The sequence below is a fragment of the Gossypium hirsutum genome, chromosome A07 (assembly GCF_007990345.1).
Source record: "Gossypium hirsutum isolate 1008001.06 chromosome A07, Gossypium_hirsutum_v2.1, whole genome shotgun sequence".
Taxonomy (NCBI): Eukaryota; Viridiplantae; Streptophyta; class Magnoliopsida; order Malvales; family Malvaceae; genus Gossypium; species Gossypium hirsutum.
The window spans coordinates 79,732,969-79,743,724 of NC_053430.1; positions in this window are offsets into that span (position 1 = coordinate 79,732,969).

A 10,756-nucleotide genomic window follows, 5' to 3' on the forward strand; every position below is an offset into this window, starting at 1 on the left:
TTTTGCTACTCTTGCTGTGTAAGAAGCAGATGTTGTTTAAAACTCTGTTGAGTGGAGTTTGACTTGGTTAGTGAGTGTTATGTGAAGGGAATCAAGGAGAGGATTATGGAGAGATTTTTAGAGGAAAAAGGGGAGTTTGAGGGTGTGTGGGTTTGTGCCGAATTTGCTAAGGGGAAACTCATGGTTTCGGTTTTGGAGGGGTGTGTTTTCACTTCGACAATTGAAAGCATTTTAAAGGTCTTTCGAGATTTGTTTTGTTCTTTTTTTCTTTCCTTTTTCTTTACTTTCTGTGCTACTTTGGGTCCCTTTTTGGTCAATAATTGTTAACCGACTTCTTGTGCAACTTATTCTTTCTTTTTCTCTTATTGCAATTGTAGCCGAATTCACTTGAGTTCATTTAGGTAGTTTTGTGTTGGCTCTTTACTTTTCTGCTTCTTTTCAAGTGCCTTCTCTTGAAACGATTTCTTTTTCCCTCTGGTTTTCGATATTATTTCTTCCTGGCATTTTGTTTCTTGTTTGGCCGAATCTCTGCTTCCCACTCTTTTCCAATTCTGGCCGAATGTTATAGGCCTTTTAGGTACCAAAAAGAGTACTGTATCCCTTAACTACTCTTTGAAAATCGGCCAACTGTTCCATCATCCTCCCATATCAATTGGTTGATTTTGGAGTGAAGGGTTCTCAAGTGATTCAGGATCCTCCTTTTGGCATTCAATTTAAGATTTGCGGGTAAGTTGGCTTGTTTGGCCGAATGTTTCTATGGTTTTTAAGTGTTGGGGGTTTTAAGTCTTATTTTTGGTAAATAATCCTGTCTAATAAGTTTTATTGCTAAAGTAAACAATCGGTAAGGACGTGAGATCAATTCTTAATCAGCGATCTAAGGGCAATAAGTTATTTTTGTTCGTTCAAGGTGAGTAGTGAGTGAAGATTTGGGTTTTAGTATTAAGAATTCTAATGATTGGAAAACTGACGGTAAATCTTGAATGAATGCAGGCTTTCGCGTGGTGGGCTGTTCACTCGATTTCGCAATCAGGTGTGTAATCTCACCAGCTATACTGTAAATCAGTAAAAGTCGAAAAGCTGAAAAATATGGCGATTGAGGCCACATGGGTGTGCGATCGCTCACGTGGTGAACTGAGCCCACAAAACATGGGTGTTAGACTGTAGAGGCTGCCATGTGTATTCTCATGGGTTTGGGCTGTTCTGTGCCACGATGGGCTGAAATGGGTCGTGTGGTCCCAATGGGCTTGTGGGCTCCACACGGATAAGTGTCACAATATATGGTAATTACTGGACTGGGCTGTGTAGTTCGCATGGCCGTGGTAATTTTTTGGCTTGATGGGCCACACGGGCATGTGGGCCTACTTGGGCCGCATAATGGGCCTTGGGCCCATTTACACTGTTAGGACCGTTAAGGTTACACGAGTCACTCGAGGCGACTGTAGACCTTCTGATGGGTCGATAAGAGTACTAGACCCCAGGGCAGGTAAAATGACCAAATTACCCCTATAAGGTAAAATGACTATTTTACCCCTTGAGGTTAAATAATTGATTTGTGCCATGATTTGACTGTTCTTTCTGAGCATGACATTCTACATTCATGTATAAGGTTAATACCTAACATATTGCATGGGGTTGGGATATTTTTTATGGAGGAAATATACTGTACTGTTGGAATTTAGCCTTTATACTGATTATTAGCAGCTTTGCTGCGATACCGTTACTGGCAGCTTTGCTGTGGTACTGATTAGTGCCATAACCGGTGCTAATTTTGGTGTGTCTGGCTGAGTGGGTCAATTTTTTCCCCACATGGTGTGATTAGTGGTACGTAGTGGTGTGTCTGGCTGGCTTGGGGTGGGTTTCATTGTTGCATTACTGCACTTATACTGTTACTATAATGGGCTCAGGCCTAGACTGTTACTGCGTACTATATTCTGACTATTAGATAGGGGATTACACACAGATTTTTTCTTAAACTCACCCTTCTTTTTAACTGTGCAGGTAATCTCCAGCTTTAGAGGATTTGGAGCTGTGAGGGACTCAGAGATGGCCACATGACCGTAGTTATGCTATGCATGATTTTACTTTTATCTGAATTTTTGTTTTGGGTTTTTTTCTTTAATTCTGTTATAAGGCCTTTTATGGATTTAAATTTTAATTGGGCATTTGCTTACTTACTTTAAACTGCTAGTCTAAGGGAAGACGAGTTTTCAAAATATCAATTGTTTGCAAAGACACACGATTTAACCTTTAAAGTTTTGAAAAGCTTCTGCGTTTAAATCAGTGTAATAAAAAGAATGGCAATCAAATATGACTAATGTTTTGACTAGCTGGCTGGATAATGACAAGGAATTTAACATACTAATGTTTTTATCAAACCACAAAGAGATTTTAACTATTCAAACAAGTCTTTACCAACAGAGTTCATATTTTCAAAAAGCAATGCAATGTGACACGCCAGATTCGGCCATAACGTCTGGGTCGAGTTTGGGGTGTTACAAAAGGTGTCCAATTGTTATGAAATTTTAAATTGGAGGTCTTTATATGGTAATTAAACTATTGATTAAGTTGGTGGACAAAAATGGACATGGTTAGGCATGTTTCCAAAGTTTTTTATTAAGGGTATTTTGGTCATTTAGTTATTAAAATGAATTAAAAACAAAATTAAAAGCCAATTTTGTCATCTTCAACCTCTTGGCCGAAACTTGCATGGAGAAACCATGGCTAGGGTTTTTCAAGCTTTCAAGCTCGATTGTAAGTCTATTCTAGCCCCATTTTTAATGATTTTTACGTTTTTACAATCCTCGTAACAAGATCTATATATTTCTACCATTAATTTGAGCTAGGGTTCATGTTTAAAAATTGACCCATGTGTGAAATGCATGCATTTTGATGTCTAATGGTAGAAAATGAGTGTTATGTGTTAAATAAACGACTTTTAATAAGCGATTTTCGATGAAAACGTCTGAAAGGACCATTTTGTAAAAGTTGTAAAAATGGTATAAAGGTTGTTTTGATGAGAATTGTAGTTTTTTATAGTTATGAAAATGGTTTGGCTAGGCTTATAGAGTGAGAAAATTGAATAAAAATCACTTTACGAGCCTAGAGGAAAAAGTGTAATTTTGACAAAGTTTAAGGCTAAAACATAATTTTTCCAAAATGCGATTTTTGGATCACATTAAATAATGTGACTAATAATTGGACTAAATGTGATATTATAGATCAAGGAAAATGAGGATTGGACCTAGATCATGTGAAAAATGGAAAATCGACAGTTAGGTTCCTTTTTGCTATTTTGGTGCCGAGGTAAGTTCATGTGTCAATAATATTGCAATGTTATATTTGAATTGAAAATTCTATATTATTATTGAACGAATGGCATGATTTAATATATTGAAAAGTGATGAAAGAATGGTATATAAAATTTGTGAGAACAATGATATATGACTAGTAGCACATGAAATGTTTGATGGTTCAATCATCGATGGCTTGTTATATAATAGCTTAATATATTGAGAATTCGATATAACATGATTTTTTATTAAGTTGGATAACTCGTGAAAGAGTGAAAAGGAAGGTAAGTTTGTATGCAAATAATACATTATTTTTACTTATATTATAATATTTTGTTATTATATGAGAGGAGGTTGCATATTGAATGATCACTTGATGTAAATTATGAATTGAAATTGATTATGGATGAACTGGCAAAATGTTGAAAAGTGTGGAATTTCCCTATTGGACCTTCGGAATAGAAAAGATAGAATGATCCATTGTAAGAACACATGTGTAGTACTATTTGCAAGTTACTATGTGTTTAAAATGGTTTTAGGTCATGTGTGTAGTACTAAGTGCAAGCTACTACATGTACCAGATGGTTAGGTCACATGTGTAGTACTAAGTACAGGCTATTATACGTACCCGATAACATCGATCACATGTGTGGTACAAAGTGCAGGCCACTATATGTAAAAGATAGCTTTGGTCACAAGTGCGGCACTATGTGAAGGCCACTTTGTGAAGAAGGTAGCTTTGACTACAAGGGTGGTACATGTGCTGGCCACCAGGCATTTGTTATTATTCTGATGTGTTCAACGGGAAATGACTAGGTATAATTGAATATGAATATGTGATGAATAAGTGAAGGTTCGTATGTGTAAACTTATGAGCAACGTGCTCGATATGTGATCGAAATTTGGTAAGATTGATATGGAGTAAGTGTTACAATGAAAGTTACTCCAAAGAAAACATGAAAGAGTAAAATTTAGTAATAAAACAGTTTTGGACAGAAGCAGTTGTGTGACTTTGAAAAATCACCAAAAATGGTGGAAATCGAATTAGAAGTTGAATAGGATATGAAATAAAACCTAATTGAATCTATTTTTATTTAAAGGAAACGATGTAAGCAAAATAATTTCATATTATGAGATATTTGAATTTTTGTGAGACAGAGTTAGAATGATTTCAGAATCCCCTATTCTGATTTGGGAAAATCATTAAAAATTGTAAAAAAAATAATTATGGGTTATAATTTATATTCTTAAAATCCTTAATGAGTCTATTTTCAAAATAAACAAATGGAAACATTATCAAAATCTTTTACGAAGAGATAATTAATTTTTACTGCAGAGGGATCGAAATTGGCAGACAGCGAATTATGGGTGACTTTAAAGAATAAACTGTACTTATTGGCTAGACCTGAAAATTTTATGGTAAGAATATATATGAGTCTAGTTTCTGGCAAAATTAGCGTTTCTCAATTTGGAGTCCCGTAGCTCTAGATATAAATAATTTCGTAACCATTCTCGAGAAAATAGCTTAACTGGACTTTGAATAAATAGAGAGGAATTGAAAAATAACATGTTAATACATTGCTTATTATTTTTCATGCGAGCTTACTAAGCGTAAAGATTACTCCCTCCTTTCCATTTCTTTTAGTGTCGTCAGGTCGACTCAGGGTTGGAGATCGTCAGAGCCAGCATCACACTATCAAGCCAATACCTATGTTAGAAATATCAGTGAGTGGCATGTATAGAGACCTAGTTCTATGACATGTGTTATTATGATTTGGCTAAATGTATTGGCCTATATCGAGCTATTGTATATGGCCATGAGAGGTGGCTCATATTGATTATGGTTTGTAAGTCTAGCTAATCATGTTATGTTTTAATGCATATGATGTGATGATATGAATATGTTTGTTTGTCATGCATGGCTGGTAATATGTCATGTGTGTTGAATGCATGTTTTATGACCAATCGAGGTGGTCATGACCATGAATTAAACGTGTAATATGGTAATAAGATGATAGTACCTTAAACATGGATGTTTGATGTATAAGTTAGTAACCATAGGTTAATGGTATAAGTGATTAATAAGATGACAAGGTCAAATGAATGTGTAATAATGTGGCTAGACTAGTTTATCATGAGTAGGTGGAACATATGTATAATGATGAGCTAATTTTGAATGTGTCTTAATAAAGGGTGTTTAATCACTAAAATGATGCCATGAATTGTGAGTTTGATGTGTATAAGGTTGTAAGGGTTTATGGGAAACATGAAGGCTTGGAAAATAGCCTAAGTGTTAGCCACACGGGCAGAGACAAGGCCATGTGTCTCAGCTGTGTGGAGGACACGGCCTAGCACATGGGTGTGTGGTCTAGCCGTGTGGTTCAAATTGTTTTGCTGATTTCACAAACAGAGAGTTACACGGTTCAACACATACAAGCGTGTGACTCTTCAAAGCAAGAAATTTGCTAAGTTGTCCAAAGTTTATTGAAAGTTCTTGATTTAGTCCCACCCCAATGTATGTTTTAGGCCTCGAAGGCTCGTACAAGGGATGATATACATTTGTTTGAAAAGTTTTAATTTGGACAAAAATTTTATGGCCCAGTTTTTGCATGAATGATTGTGTATGTGTTCGGTAATGCCTCGTATCCTATCCCAATCTTGGGTACGGGTAAGGGGTGTTACAATATTCATATTATTTTACCATGTCAAATATTATACCCTATTACTATATTGAAATTAAGTCAAGAAGTCCTAAATTTATTCAAAGAATGCTACTATAACCTAATTGTATTTATATTTCAATTTTCTACTTTTAGAAATTTATTTCAACAACTGTCCTATGCTAAACATGCCTAAACAACTATAACCATATTTTCTAAGTTTACAAAGAAGAGTTATTATCCTCATTAAACACCATTGATAACCATGTACTTACATAATTAGGTAGTTGAACGGAAATTGAACGTTATGGAAAAAAGATTGTATGAACAATTAACAATGTAGTATATATGCATAACACACCCCCAAACCTAAGGGATGCAGTGTTCTCAAACTTGAACATAACAAAATAAAATGAATAAAAGCTACATGAATGCATGAAACATATAAAAATCAAAATGAATGATCATGAAAATATAAAAATAAAAGGTTGGAGGGGAAGGAAATTACTTCACTTGGGTTGCATGGATTTCCTTATAGCTCATCTATAACGTTGCGGCCTGTCCTGGTCATCACTATTAGCTTGAACAATTTTACCAATAGCATTCTTGAATCTTTTTCTCTTAACCTAGTTAATAGGCACTTCTTTCTCATCACCATCGATATCTAACTTTGTGAGTTCGTCAATCAGTTGATAAACTGCACGTTCCTAGGCAATCATAGGTGTAACATCTTGTTTTAGGGTCAAATCAGAACAGTGGTTTTGGGACCACGAATCTGAAGTAGAAATATTTATTTTATTATATCTTTAAGGTCTACATTATAATTGAATGATTGTGTGAAAACTTCGTTAAGAAATTTTATCGATAGAGCGTCCAATTTAACTAATAAGACTAAATTGCAATAGGTGTAAAATAGGTGTTCTAGAATCTAGAGCTGTCTAATTGCTATGAAATTTTAAATTTGAGGTCCTTAAATGGTAATTAGACCATTATACTTTAAGTTGGACAAAAATGGACATGATTGATCAAATTTCAAAGTTTTAAGTGAAGGGCATTTTGGTCATTTGGTAAATAAAGACAAAAATAACTAATAAAAAGATGTCATCTTCCCCAATTTAGTCCCTCATGGCCGAAAATCACTAAGGGAGACATAGCTAAGGTTTGGCCAACTTCAAAGCTCGATTGTAAGTCCGTCTTTGTCTCGTTTTTAATGATTTTTACATTTTTGTGAATGTTGTAACTTGATTTAGCTATTCTAAGGACTAATTTGAAAGAAAATCAAAGTTTAAAATTTTATCCATGTTGAATATTTATGTATTTTGACGTTTAATGGTATAAAATGTATGTTTGGTGTTAGATAAACAACATTTACTAAGTGATTTTTGATGAAAATGTCAATTAGGGACCTATTTGTAAAAGTTGTAAAATGTGTGTAAAAATATGAATAAATGAAAAATGTAGGATGATATGAGTGCTAATAATATTTGGCTAGGCTTGGGTAATAAAGAAATCGAATGAAAATCATTTTACGAGCCTAAAGACTAAAATGTAAAAAGTTGAAAAGTTAGGGCAAAAATATAATTTTTGCCATAACGTGTTTTTTGGGATTAAATTGAATAATGTGATGATTGAATGAGTTAAATGTGGTATTATAGTTCAAGAAAGACGAGGTTCTAACCTAGATCGAGGAAGGAATAAAGTTGTGGGCTAAATCGAACTATTAGCCATTTTGTACCGAGGTAAGTTCGTATGTTAAAAATAAGCTTTAGAATAACTATACTTAAATGTTTTAATATTGCATGAATTGTATGTTTGATTATGTGAATGAGGATAACTCTACGAATAAGTTCGATGATGAATTGACAAGCAAGAAATCTCGTTTGAACCATAGGAATAGGGTAGGATACAAGTGACATGTTATTAGGGTCACTATGTGTTATGTGATTATGTGATCCGAGTGCTGGTCTTGTACGTCCTGCCAGTGGCTGAGTATACTAGCATATGTTACGAATACTTGATAGCTTATGTGAGTAGCACCGCGTAGTTACGTCTTAACTGACAGCTTGTGTAAGCAGGCCCGTTGATAGCTCGAGAGCAAGCAACTATGTGAGATGAGACTTGTGTAGCTTTGGCTACATATGTGGCACTTAGTGTGCAAATTTCCTGAGTATCTGACATTTTTATTTCGAGTGGTTCACGAGTATGTCAAAGATGAGTGTATGTGTAAGTTCATTTCGAGATGATTCAGGTATGTGTGTAAAGCTCAAGTTTATTAAATGCTTGAAATAATGAATATGAGGTAAGTTTTGTGATGAAATGAATTATGATACTATGGTAAATTTACATTTAATTATGTTATATTATTTGAATGTTAAATGCTTGGTAAGGTTGCTTATTTCTTGCATACGAGCTTACTAAGCTATATAGCTTACTTCGTTTATTTTCCATGTTTTATAGTGTCGCCAAGCTAGCTTGGAATCGGAGATCATCGGAGATTCAAATCACACTATAAAACTTTCATTTTGAGTATTGATGATCTTAGTATTTTGAAAGTATGGCGAATAGGGACTTGGTCATTTTGTTATATATGTCATTATGATTTTAGTCAATGTATTGGCTTGTAATTGGCAAAGGCTTGTTTGATATTTGGTTATGTAAATTGGCTTATTTTTGCTAACATGGTTGTAAGCCTAAGTATATTCATATATGTGCCAATGGCTTTAGTAATATGGTCTTAGTATGCTTGGTGAATGATGGATTTGATTCATAGCATGAATGTGAAATGTTTGGAAATGTGGTATATTGATGAGATGATAAAATTGTGCACAACTAGGTGCCTTGAAAGTAGTAGATTGAGGATTAATGGATGTGAAATTTGCATGATTGATTTCGGGCATAATAAATGTTGTAAGTATGATTGATGTTGCTATTGTATTGGCATGTGTTGGTCATAATTTTGGATGTTTTGGTTGCCTAAGTATGACATTAATTTTGCTATTGAGTTGGTATAAGTGTTTGTGCTAATAAGGTGGCAAATGGCTTGGTAAATAGCCTTTATTTTGTCCACAAGGGTAGAAACACGGGCATGTGTCTAGGCCGTGTGTGACACACAGTCTGCCCCATGGGTATGTGTTCTGACCGTATGTTTCCTACACCTAAATTTTGAGAAACAGAATGCTCAGAGTTGAGCACACGGGCAGATACACAAGCATGTGACTCAGCCGTGTTGATGACACGGCCCCAGGCACGGGCATGTGTCTTGGCCTTGTGAAGTCTACACCTATTTTATGAAAATTAATTTTCCACACAGCCTAGCACACGGGCGTGTGACTTGGCCATGTGGCCTCAATTTGTTCATGGATTACAAGTTAGAGAGTTACACAGGGTCGGGACACGAGCATGTGTAGCGACACGGCCAGCCCACACGGGCGTGTCACAAACTACACAGGCATGTGACCCCTGTTTAGGGCAAAAAAAATTTAAGTTTTGTAAAAATTTCTGAAATTCTCGATTTAGTCCCAGACCACTTCTAATGCATGTTTTGGGCCTCGTAGGCTCGTATTAGGGACTTTATGATTAATTGCAAATGGTTTTAATTTGAACGCAAATTTATGACTCAAAATTGTGTGAATGCTTGTATTGCAAGTCCGGTAAAGCCTCGTATCTTGTTCCAGCGTCAAATACAGGTAAATGGGGTGTTACAATAGGTTCCTTAGATTATGATGCAAGTGCAATAGTCTGAGTGGTATCCATTTTCTCATCATCAGATTCAGTGTTGACAAATTTTGTCCTGGCTTCATCTCCCTCTAGTTCTTGGTTGTGCGTGGAAGCAGTTGTAGGTTCTTCATCTTCTACATTAGGATTCAATAACAGTTCCTTAGGAAAAATAAGAAATTGTGGCATTGGGCGCAAGAAGTTCTTTTGCAATTATTTACAAATAGCAACATCATATTGGCAGACATATCCCCAAAAGATGGCCATCTCCTTTTAAGTTTTGCCAAAGTCAGTGACAAGCATTTTCTAATTCTTTTCCAACACACACAATTGTTGTTTCAAACCCTTTATAGCTTCAATCATTCACCACTCAAACTGAGTGTGAGAAGTTGATGGGGCAGCAGAAGTAGTCATATGAGGAGAAAATAGAGGTATACTAGTTTTTCTTACCATTTCCTCGTTAGCCAATTTCTGTGCAATAATCTTAGTAATAGCTCCTTTGTTCAGAAGGTGGTCTTCATTTGATAACAGGGGAACCTTGACTCTTTGGCATAGTGAAGTAATCAGTGAGGGGAAATTTTAAGTACCAACATTCTTTTAGGCATAATGATGAATCTCACGAAAGATAATTTTACCAACATTAATCTTTCGGCCCACTATTATGGTGTAGAGGAGCAATAATTGGTCCTTAGAGATTGTAGCATTATGTGTAGAAGGAATTAGACGAGTTTTTAAGAAATGGTACCAAATCTTGCATTAAGGCTTCAATAAGACTCTGTCAATGGTGTAATAGTCATTTATTGACATTGACCATTGTGTACTTTCCACACAAACAGCAGTGATAACTTGGGCTAAACACTCTGAGGACATTGCTTTCACAAAGTCAGAATGCTCATCAAGACCTTCAAACTGGGCATTGATGGAGTCCTTATCAAGTAAAACTGATGCACCACGTACATATATAAATGCATTTTCAAGAGAAGTAACACGGGCATACAACTTTTTCACTACCTCTGGGAAGACATCATCAGAATGGAGACAGAAGATCCCCCACCCATGCTTTCAAAAACTACTGATATGGCCTCTGTATAC